At 38.3% G+C, this 12165-nt stretch overlaps 1 protein-coding gene across 1 annotated transcript in view; it reads right to left on the bottom strand.

Annotated features, from left to right (window-relative positions):
• Positions 1-12165, bottom strand: part of NXPH2 (neurexophilin 2) — a gene marked incomplete at both ends in the record, with an annotated part of 106113 nt that overhangs the window by 82206 nt on the left and 11742 nt on the right.

The following is a 12165-nucleotide window of genomic DNA, read 5'->3' as shown; positions in this document are numbered from 1 at the left end:
TAGAACCAGCTCCTTTAAGCTAGTGTTTCTCCCCCCTCCCCATTTTCTTTCCTTCTTTAGTTATCTATTTATTTATTTTTAGAAGAAATGGGCTTAGGAAACAAGTTATGAAGGTAAAGGAAAGGCCCTTGGAGCTTGGAAGTGAGGAAGCTAATGCTAATGTGCCTGGGGCAGGGAAGGAGGGGGAGGGGGAAGGGAAAAGCACAGGCATGCTCCCAGGAGGGAGAGCGCCACTGCTTCTTAACGTGTTCTAAAGCCTGCATTAGAAGCCCTTTACATGGTGTTTAAAACACAGGCTCCTGGGCCCCACCCAGAACACATGGTATCCATCCCCTGGACAGCAGCCCACGTAGGTGCATTTTTAGCAATCGTCCCAGGTGGTTGCATACTAAAGGTTGAGAGCTACTTTCTTAGATGAATGTGCCAGACTCAGGACTGAGAGGACAGGCTGGCAGAGTTCTCAGTCAGAGCAGATGTGGGCCATATTTCAAAAATCAAATGCTGGCAGGAGAAGAAGAATTTTAATTCTTTACAGGAACCAAGCTCAGGACAAAGGCCGAAGCTCCTTTTGCCAAGCAAATATCTAGGACAAGAGCAGCCACCTGACTCGACCAGATTCTACACATACAAGCCTATAACTGGGTAATAATGCTGCAGGCTCACATCCAGCCTAAGGGGATTTTAGGGGCTGGAGCTGGCTCTCTCTGAAGCTCAGAGATCCATAAAGGTCCAAAGCTTTTCTCCTCCTGCCTGACCTACCGCCACAATTCACCCCAACCTTTCCCTCCATCTGAGCCAACCCAGGCCATTCCAGACTTCCCTGTCTGCGCTCTGCCTACCCTCAACTAATCCGTTCACCAGAGCAGTCTCTAAAACGTTCTCCAGCTGCCCATGGCTAACCCCTACGCCAAACATTTTTCCTCTGATCTGTACGACTTGACCTCACCAATCATCTCTGCCTGTCAATTGTCCTAGCAATGGGGCAACCTTGACCGCCAGTTTCTTGGCCAGGTCCCCAATAGTCAGGGGATCATGGGATCATGGCATACTCCAGCCACATTTATGCATCACAGCCTTTCAATGGTATTTAGCTGTATTTCTTTGTGGTTTTGAAATTTCTGTGATTTACTAACACATCTGCCGTGCCTCCTGTTGGTTTTCAGCAAGAAGCTAACGCATGTTCTGTGGCACAGAAATGATTGCTATTCTGAGAGAGTATGTTGAAAATCTAAGAGAGTTTCTGTGCCATTTGAAGCTGAAAAAGGAGGCTTGGGCTATAGTACCCAAGCACATCTTCCTCCACCCCCAAAGTTCATTAAAATAAAGTTGGGAGAGTGGTTTTCTGGCCACTTGGAGATATGAGAATATTTAACTTTCAAAGAGTCTGATTGAAGTACATTATCTAAAGCAAAATGTATTTCATGGTAGGCATTCAAATGTATGTATTATCTAGAGATAAAAAAGAAGGTTGACAGGTTCAGCTAAAGAGAAACCTAGCAGCTCTGAGATCGAGAAAACGAAAAGCCAGGCATCTGAAGCTCACCATTTAAAGTACTTGGAGGTGTTCAAAGAGGGTAGCATGGGAGTAGAGCTAGGCATACAAAACATCATCCCTCTTCAGAACACAGGGTGACAAAGGTGGAAAGTCTAGATTAGGCTTGTTAAAATCCAGACTAGCATAAGGGTCAGGCACAACTGAAACTTAGAGAATTTCCTTCCTGGATAAGAACTCAGGTATATAGAGAACTGGGAAGTAGCCAGGACAACCTGAGTCCCCAGAGAAAGAGCTTAGATGGAGTTTCTGTTGAAAGCAGATTCAGGCATAAGTGTGTATGAGGGGGAGAAGAAAGATGTGAAGACAAAATTCATGACTTTTGCTTCTTTTGTAGCACTCTAGCCTATTCCTGACCTATCAGCAAATGAGAGCCTCCAACTACTCTTTTATATCATCAAGGTCAACTTGAGGTCATAGGAGAACACGAGCCATTTTGTTACACCACCAAAGGAACCAGATTTCACCCGAGTACTGGCATCGCTCTCCATGATTTACACTTTACCCAGAAGCATCTCAGAATTCTTAATAAAAAATCTTCAAATCTCTCATTAAAAAAACTCAAAGATGACAGCTTTTGCCCGCTGCTGGCCCAATAAAATGCTCTTCTTCCATTGCAGGCATTTCAATTAATAACAACTTGGATACAGTTGCTTTGGTTCTACATATCTCCAATATAAATCCAAAGACAAACAAGTCAAACCCAAATATTACAGAAGAAATTTGCTTAATTACTCGGTCAAAATTGACCAGGTCAATTTTGGTCTATTCATTTAAATGTTGTATAACATATAAGAAGTTCAGCTTGTTATACGCTAAATTTTCATTGTTCAGAATCCAGAAGAAAAGCTGTTCCTGGATGAAAAGTCAAGTACCTTTCCTTCCAGCCCATGTGGGGATGCGGTAGATAAAGAGGGAACATCTTTGTCCCACAGGAGGGGGCATGTGGCCTGCATTCCATTTTATATCATGTTTGCTGATAATACTCTTCAACTGAAAGTAGGTCCCCTCCCTGAGCTGTTTAGTTTAACGAGAAAAGGAACCATCATACAGAGCTCTGCATGATTCCTCGGGTCAGGGCGCACCTGCTTATGGGCACCATTACTTTACATTACATTTACTTTATACAGAAGGTGGGAGAGTTTGGGGCTATCTCACTGTTACAAAAAAGTTACAGTGCTTATTGATAGGTAAAGTGATGATTATTAAAACTATATAAGGCCTTTGAAGTTTTAAAAAAATCTCAATAATGAAATAATCACCTTGATTCACACTAAATAAAATTTTGATACATGGTGATTATAATTTGAAAAGACAGTAAATTAAGCTATACTAAGAAAGTGCCCTTAGTATATAAATAACATCAAATTAAACCCATTACCTAACGAAAAATAAATACATAAACTAAAGAGATTAATGTAGAAAGGCACTAAAATCTCAGGATTACAACCAGATTATGAATCTTGATCATAAATTTAAAATTGTTAAATGTCTAAATCATTATTTTCAAGGTATTTTTCTTTCAAACAATTTACTTTAAACGTTAGAAATACATTTTCTGCCCAGCTGGCATGGCTCAGTGGTTGACCTTTGAACTAGGCGGTCACAGTTCAATTCCCGGTCAGGGTTCATGCCAGGGTTTCGGGCTCAATCCCCAGAATGGGGCATGCAGGAGGCAGCTAATCAATGATTCTCTCTCATCATTGTTTCTATCTCTCTCTCCCTGTCCCTTCCTCTTTGAAATCAATAAAAAAATATTTTTAAGAGAAATACATTTTCTTATATTAATTATTTATTTCTGTAATTATATAAATATCAATATGTTAAAAAGGACAACAGCATGGCATATTGCACTAGAAATACCTGAGTCAATAATAATGATAGGAAGAGATTATAAAGCATTATGAAGCGGCTGTGAATAAATGTGAAATTTTATTTGTGGCTATCTGTATTTAATTCTAAAGGGCAAACAACCAGTTCCTTGGCTATGGTAAATATCTTTTCTTTGTCCTAATAGAAGAAAACAGACTTAGTCTTGAGAGAATCCGGTCAAACTGTTTATTTTAGAGCGGTGCTTTACCCTAGGCATAGAAATCTTGTCCCAGAGGACACTTATGATGATATTGTCAATACTAAGAAAAGTTAAGACCTTTTCCTATATAAATCCAGAGATCCAAAACAAAGGGGCTCAGGCACCCTGTGAAGGAGGTCAGTGACACTGAATTAGCAGACTAAGGGCTTAGGTTAAATATACCCAAACTTCTTCCTTGTAATCTGTTATAGGTGGTTTTCTACTGGCTTTGAAGTACAACCTATGCACAGGGTGTTACTGCGTTATTTCATTCATGCATTCATTTGAGCATTTATTAAATGCCTACTGTGTGGTTGGCTGTGGTGTTGCAGACTGATGTCCATATTTTCTGTGTCCATAGATCTCAACTGAGTTTAGTGGAATATACAGAAGATGTGCACCCACATTCACAATGCCATGAGGCAAATGCTACAGTGAAGTGTGCCCTGGGGGTGCAGGAGCCCAGAGAGGAGCACTCAACACACCTTTGGAGAGAAGTCTGCAAAAGCTGGGAAAACCCCTCGTGACTTGCGGCATTCTCCTCCCTCTGACCCTGGCAATGTGATCAGTGCCACTGCAGCTCTTTCCCTAGAGACAGGCTTTTATGTTCCACCCACCAGCGGCCAGTGCTCTGACAGCATCATACATTCATAAATCCAAAGGACATCTGACAGACTGTCTGATCTAGGGTTTCCCAAATCTGGCCGTTCCCAGTATCGCCTGTGCATTGGTCCCAGTATCGCCTGGTGCATTGGCCCTACCCAAGACACACTGATGTAACATGGAAAATACTCTCACTATGGCTGTAGCCCATGGACCAGCACTTGGAAATCACTGAGTTCAACCACCTCAATCTTCAGAAGGAAAATTTTAGAGAAAATTCATACCCACATAAATGAAATTGAAATGAGTCCATCAGATTTCAGGCACATCAGAGCAGCAATGGTAAAAATCCAGCAAAGACATTTAAGATGATATGCTTTCTAAAAGTACCTCCAAGGTATATGATATAAGCCATATAGAAGAGAACCATGTGTAAAAGAATACCCACATGATCAAGAACTATATAACAGGAGACAAATTGGGTTTAGGTACAGGATTTTGTCACAGTTGAGCTCTAAATTAGCTTTGCTCTTCCTAGTAGGAAAGTAAAAAAGAAACATTGAGTTGAAACTCTCATTATTTATACAAGGTATTTGCTGCCCTAACCAGTTTGGCTCAATGGATAGAGCGTCGGCCTGTAGACTCAAGGGTCCCAGGTTTGATTCTGGTCAAGGGCATGTACCTTGGTTTTGGGCACATCCCCAGTAGGGGGAGTGTAGGAGGAAGCTGGTCGATGTTTCTCGCTCATAGATGTTTCTAATTCTCTATTCCTCTCCCTTCCTCTCTGTAAAAAAATCAATAAAATATATTAAATAAATAAATAAGGTATTTGCTTTATATAAAAATATATTTTTGTTCCCTAAGAGCACATTCAAGGAAAAGCTTAGCATAATGCCATTTCTACAGCAGCCATTTAACTGTTGAATGAAGAAATGAGTGAAAGTATAAATATAAGTGTTACCAAAATGTGTTTTACTGTAGCCATTTCCCACATTAGTCTTTGATGAAAGCTAAGAGTCTATCAAATACTGGCTTGTTTAGGCATTTGTACAGAGAGAGAGTGGCATAACATAGGCCTGTAACTTTCAAGGTAGAGACAAGACATCCTCTTGCCAATGAACAGATACCACTTTTGACGAGGTGAGGATTATTTGTGGGCCTGTATGTGTGTATGTCTAAAGGCAGGAGCAAGAAGGTGCTACAGGAGCCTATGCCAAGGCTCCCCTCCAAGGTATAAAGGGACAGAGTGACAGCCCAGGTGCAGTCCCCTATAGCTCTCACTTTATCCAAATAAGTAAGGTCATTATTTATGCAAAGCTATAATTTCATAAAAATACATTTTACATCTTGACACCAGGAGATATTCCATTTCTTTTTTACCATGTTTATCTCTGGAGGAGAGGATGCAACTCTCACAGTATACCTTCCTAGATACAAAGGAGAAACTTAATTAAAAATGAGTTCCAGCTTAGTAATTAGAACGTTGTCCCTAGCACCGAGGGATCATGGATTGGAATCCCAGTCAAGGGCATGTACCTGGGTTGCAGGTTCCATCCCTGGCCCCAGTCAGGGCATGTACAGGAGGCAACCAATTGATGTGTCTCTTTCACATTGCTATTTCTCTCTCTTCCTCTTTCTCCCTCCCTTCCACTCTCTCTAAAAATCAATGGAAAAAATATCCTTGGGTGAGGATTAACAAAAAACAACAACAAAACTGCATTCTAATGTAGAAGAAAGTGATTCATCCTATTTATAAAATTAGAGTCACACATAGTTTACGTTTCAGTAAACTTGAACAACCCCAAATTTTTAATAAAAAGGACATGCATTCTAGTTCCTAAGTTTTAAGCTACTTTTAAAAATCTTAGAGGAAAAACACTGGATCAAATTTTCCACTCAAAAGTGAGACTCTCCAGTTTTGATATCCATAATATAATCTGGGTTTGTGATAATCTCTTTGAAGAATGTAGCCCACTATATTTTTAATTTCAACAAATATGCACATCAAGTGTGATTTAGCTCACATTTTTGTTAACCAACTGTTACTTGTAATTGTTATTTTCGGTTTTATTTGCCATATTCTACAAAGTATTTTCTCATTACTTTGCATCTTAAAATATGGAAATTTGAAGGCATTACTAAAACTCTCTGAGCCTGCTCTAACACCTGAGATCTGCACGGTACCTAAGGCAAAACGAAATGTGTGACTGTCCATTGGTGAGGGAATCTCCATTGGTGAGGAATAGCAAGAGAATCACTCATCATTCATTTACCTTAGAAAGGAAACAATGTCAAATAGAGATGTGTGCACTGGGCACAGTGCCTCACAGACTTGGCACTCACGCATATTGGTTGAATTGAACTGAACCGAAGGAAACTTGGCCTGAGATGAAAAAAAAAAAGTATTAAGAAAGAAACTAGGTCTATGCAAAATGCTGACCCCTTCCCAACAGTTCAAAGACAAAAGCATTTAATTAGGAGAAACCCAAGAGGTCACTTGGTTCAGTTCTCACAGCCAAGAGTCCTCTACAGCTGTGGTTCTCAACTGGGGTGTGTTTGCTCCCCAGTGGACACTTGTCAATGTCTGGAGACATGTTTGGTTAGCATAACTGGGAGAGTGTGCTACTGGCATCTAGTGGGTAGAGGCCAGGGATGCTGCTGAACATCCTACAATGCACAGAACACTGCTTCCCTTACCCCCTCCCACCCCCCCACACACAAGTAATTACTTGGCCCCATATTCAATAGTACCAAGCTGAGAAATGCTGCCCTACAGTATGAGCCAACAGATCACCCCTGCTTACCCACTTTTTAACCACTTTATTGATGCACGATTGGTGTATAAAACTGTAAATTTTTAATATACACAACTCGATGAGTTTAAAGACAAATTATCAAACTGTCACTACAATCTATGTCAGGAGCACATTCATCATTTCCTAGTGAGGGGAATCCATGGCCTCATGAGCTTGTTTCTACCACTGCCGGGCAGCTCTCCCTGCTAATAAGAGCTTCTTTATTTTGAAATTCATATAGAAATAATATTTGCCAAAAACACCACAGAAAAAGATATACATAAATATGAATTCACATTTTAAGATCAAAATGCCTTTTCCAGATGCTTATTTTAAATTTATTTTTCTAATCTAAATAATAGAAGAAATAAAAGAACATGGTAACTAATTAAATTTACATACTAAACTTTTGTTGTATTATTTTTAATTATTCTATTATTTGGTAGCTTTTAAACCTTTAAGTCTATTTCTTAATTTATTAACATCAGATAGCTTCTTAGCTTCTTACTATGAAAGATAAGAAAATTATCATGCTTGACTATCCTCACTTTTTGTATTCTCTTTACCTCCAAAGTTTTATATTATTTTATTTTAGGTCATTAATATTTATTATAGTTACATTCCATTCTTAAACTATATGTAAATCATTCATGCTTGATAAAGAAATGCATTTCAAAGACAGCAAACTAATAAACAGCATTTATAAAACTGAAATGATTTAAATGGAATTCCTACTAGAGCCATAGTACAGTACGATTGCACCACAGAAAAGGAAATAAAACCCCACACCTACCCAGGGTCAGAGGCTAAGAGATCCATCTCTAGTTTCCTTCATTTCTTCTGAATGATACTAAAGTACCACTGTCCCCCACATCAGCCCCTGCTCCCCTATTCTTTCTTGCTTTGCGGAAGTACCTCCCTGTGGATTTTTATTTTTAATCTTTATTGTTGAAAACTTTACATGTCCTGTTTCCCCACCCCCCACTGACCCCTTCTAGCCCGCACCCCCCAGCCTCCCACCCCAGGCCTTCACCACTCTATTGTCTGTGTCCATTGGGTTATGCATTTATGCATACAAGTTCTTCGATTGATCTCTTCCCACCCACCCCTGATTTTTCCATATGGAATGAGTGGTAACTCTCCAAAGATCCTTGCATGCACCAAATGCCATTTTCAATGTTCTCTTCCTCTTCTTCCTCCTCCATCCCCCTTCATATTTGATTGATAATTTGTCTGTCAGTTCAATACTCCTTTCCCCTCAGAACCTTGAAGACATCACTCCATTGCTTCTAATATCCAGTGTGGTGAATGAAATGTGTGTTTGTTTTGTCAGTTATCTATTTTGTTTTTCTGAAAGCTCTTAGTATTTTCTATGTTTCTCTTTTGCGTTCAGAAATTTCACCAGAATTTTGTTTGTTTATTAATCGGCCTATTCAACTCTGTTTCTTTGATTACGTTCCCTCCCTTCATAGCCTGTCATCTGTTTCTGGGGCTCCTCACTGGATTTTCTAGAGCCGTGGTCAGCAAACTGCGGCTCTTTGGCCCCTTGAGTGTGGCTCTTCCACAAAATACCACGGCCTGGGCGAGTCTATTTTGAAGAAGTGGCGTTAGAAGAAGTTTAAGTTTAAAACATTTGGCTCTCAAAAGAAATTTTTCAATCGTTGTACTGTTGATATTTGGCTCTGTTGACTAATGAGTTTGCTGACCACTGTTCTAGACTAATCCTCTGTGTCTCTTCACTGTCCTCTCAGATTTCCCATTTTGGTCTTTTGGCTCTGTTGTGTCCTGACTTCATCTTACAGTTCATCAGAAAGGGCTTCAGCCCTATCCTTTTCCCTCTTCTCCCTGACTTTTAAATTTTGTCAGTCATATATTTCATTTCTAAGAATTCTTTCCCATCACCCAGTTGCTCTTTCTTCAGGATGCAGCCTGCTCGCCTTTTCAGGATGGAATATCTTCTTGTCTCTGAGAATACTAATTAGGAATCTTTAAAATTGAAATATGTCCCTTGTGTTACTTATTCCCTCCAGGGTAGTTTCTGTTAGTTACTCTTTGTCCGTCTTTTTTGATGACGAGTTCTCTTAAATGTCTCATGATCTTTGGTTGTCTGAGGGAAAGGCCGTGCTGATTAATAACATAATGACCTAGAACTGGTATTCTCGGTAGGTGTTTGGGTCTCTTTTTCTAACAGAGGTCTTCCTTTAGTGAGAGCTTTGATAAAAATTTCTGTAATTGGAACATACAACTGATTTCTCAAGACATGTGAAACTGTTCATCCAAGTGTCCCACCCTTCTCAAGCTAAGACATATGACCCAAGCCAACCAGGCTCTCTGAATCAGAACATGACATCTTAAATGAAGTGAAACAAGGCCTAAATTTAAACAACAACAACAAATCAAACAGTTTGGTATTTATTCATCATTTTCATCATCTTGGCTAACTGATATTTTCCTGACACCTAGACTCTTAATTCTGCTCTAGAAATGCCTGGTTCTTCAACCTTTTCTGTAAGCTGCCCTGCTTTCATAAATTTCTTCCTTAAGTTCATCAGAGTCAGTTTCTGTTGCTTGCACACAAAGAACTTAAGCTGTTGCAGGTGAAAATAAAAACTGACCTTTATTAAGCTAGTGCTAGGTACTAGGCGTTTTACATTTTTATATATAGACATCATAAGAGATAGCTACAATTATCATTATTTTCTGAAGAAAGAAACTGAAATTGAGATTTATTGGTTTCATCAAGATGCTCGAGATAAAAGCACCAAGTCAGTCTGACATCAAGACCTATGCTTTCCCTGTCCTCTGAAGTATTTGTGGAGTATTAAGAATAAAGACCTGACTGCAGTTAAGAGTATGTGATGAATAGTGGATGAGAGATTCAAAGCTGAAAAACCAGAAAAAGAAATTTAGACTCAATGTGTTAAAAAAAAAAGGAACTGCAATCCAATTCTTAATAGTAGAGTGGCATAATAAAAGAGAATTTAAGAAAGATGATTCTGTGACATATGAAATTAATTTAGAAAGCTCGTGTTGGAATAAAGTCGGCCAGTGAGGAGGCTGCTGTAGTGATGAAATGGCAGCAGCTGGAGGGAAGAGACAGTTTACAGAAGGATTTGGAAGAAAATTTTCATAGGATTTTGTGACTGAATGGATATTGTAGAGGATAAAGATGAGCCAGAAATGACTAAAAAATTTCCAGTTGCAATAAAGAAAGCTGAGAATATATTTACCTTGCCTCCTTCCCAAATTTCCAAGGAAATGAACTAGAAATGTGAAAATCAGAATGAATGCCAAGAATCAACAAAATTTGAGAACCTCTAGAAGATAGAGAAGAGTGAATCAGATGATGGAAAAACCAAGTGTGCTGAGCAGTCTGTAACCAAACAAAGGTACCTAAGCCCAGAAAGCCAGGGTTTACCCCACCACAGAGTACCCTCTTCCACCCCCAAGTATGGCACAGAGGAGCTGGAAGTGCCTTGTCCACAGGCACTAACTAGGGCAGCTACCAGGATGCTGCAAGGTCCGCCATTGAGCAGAAAGAGGACTGAGGCTTCATTCACATTGGGCCACTTAATTACTAGTAACTATGGACTCTGCCACTGAAAGCTTCTATTTACACTGCTAGACCTGTAGAGAGAATAAAGGCAGTCCCTTAGCTACTATTGTCCCAAAACAATTAATACAAACTTAGGGGGGAAATATGGGGAATTTAATTCACAGGAATGGGGTAAATTGTTTTTTTTTTTTAAATCAAGGTAATAGTATATACAAATGTATACTAAATAAATTTGAAGATACACAAATAAAGCATAATTTTCTTTTAAAATTAATAAAAGGAATTCCATAAAGGTTGAAGAAAAATGTCTGAATGGATAAGTAACCATAAAGGAAATGAAATGTTTATAAAAAGATCTCCTTGCCTGAAAGAAAATGACTCAAATGAATTAAAATGACTCCCAACAAACTTCCAAGGGAAAAGCAATTATTAATTATTTTAACTTCTCCCAGAACTGAGGGAAAAAAACAGATTTTTTTTCTAATTGTGACCCTAGAATAATCCCAAGGCAAAACCTGATGTTTCACTTTGCTATATTTTACTTATGAATATAGAATCAGTGTTCCTAAATAAAATACTAAACATAAAAACACATTTATCCATTTATTAAAACATAGGTAGTTTAACATTGTTTTAAATAGCTTAATTTTAGGAAACCTATTATAAATAAACATAAGCAGGTTAACATTAAAAACATAGCATCATTTTGAGGAATGATAAAATGTATCTGAAATCAACTTCTATGATCAACATCAATTTATTCTAATATGGAAAAAGTACATTCTTAACTTGATAAATTACTTATTAGAAATGAAAAGTAAATATCATATTTAGTAAAGTTTAAAGTTGGAATCATAAAGAAAACATATCCACTTTCACAGTGTTAGTCAATAATATTTTGAAGGTTCTACCCAGTACATGAACAGAATAAATTTGAATTTAAGAGTCATAAAAGTTCAATACAAAGAACAAATATAAAATTATTTATAGATAATATGATTGTCTATATGTAAGCCCAAAAAAATCCAATTAAAATTATTAAAACTAACAATTCAGTTCAGAAATAGAACTGACACAAACAAATGTACTAAAATAAATAGCTCTCATCATATTCCAGCAAAAAATAATTTTTAAATGTCAGGCATAGAAATGGTATCCACAACAATGCCTTAATACATAAAGTGTTCAGGAATAATTAAATAAACAATTGTGCAAGAATAATACAAAATGTAATTAGAAGTTTAAAGTCTGTAGAAAAAATGAATTGAAAAATGGGGAATTATTTAAAAAAGAAAATCATAAAATAAGAAACAAATTGTTATTAATTATGAAAACCCACTTCACCTTCCTAATAAGTTATCTATAGTACATTTCTTCTTAAAACCTCACCCGAAGAAGGGAGGGGGGAAGAGACGGAAAGGGATAAGAAAAGGGAGAGGAAGAGGGAGAGAAAGAAAACATAGATGTGAGAGAGAAACATAGACCAGTAGCCTTCCGTATGCTCCCTGATTGGGGATCAAACACGCAACCAGGTATGTGCCCTGACTGGGAATCAAACCTGCAACCTTTCAGTGCACGGGACTACGCT

This window comes from Cnephaeus nilssonii (genome assembly GCF_951640355.1).
Source record: "Cnephaeus nilssonii genome assembly, chromosome: 10".
Lineage (NCBI taxonomy): Eukaryota > Metazoa > Chordata > Mammalia > Chiroptera > Vespertilionidae > Cnephaeus > Cnephaeus nilssonii.
This window is presented reverse-complemented; position numbering and strand designations above follow the sequence as displayed.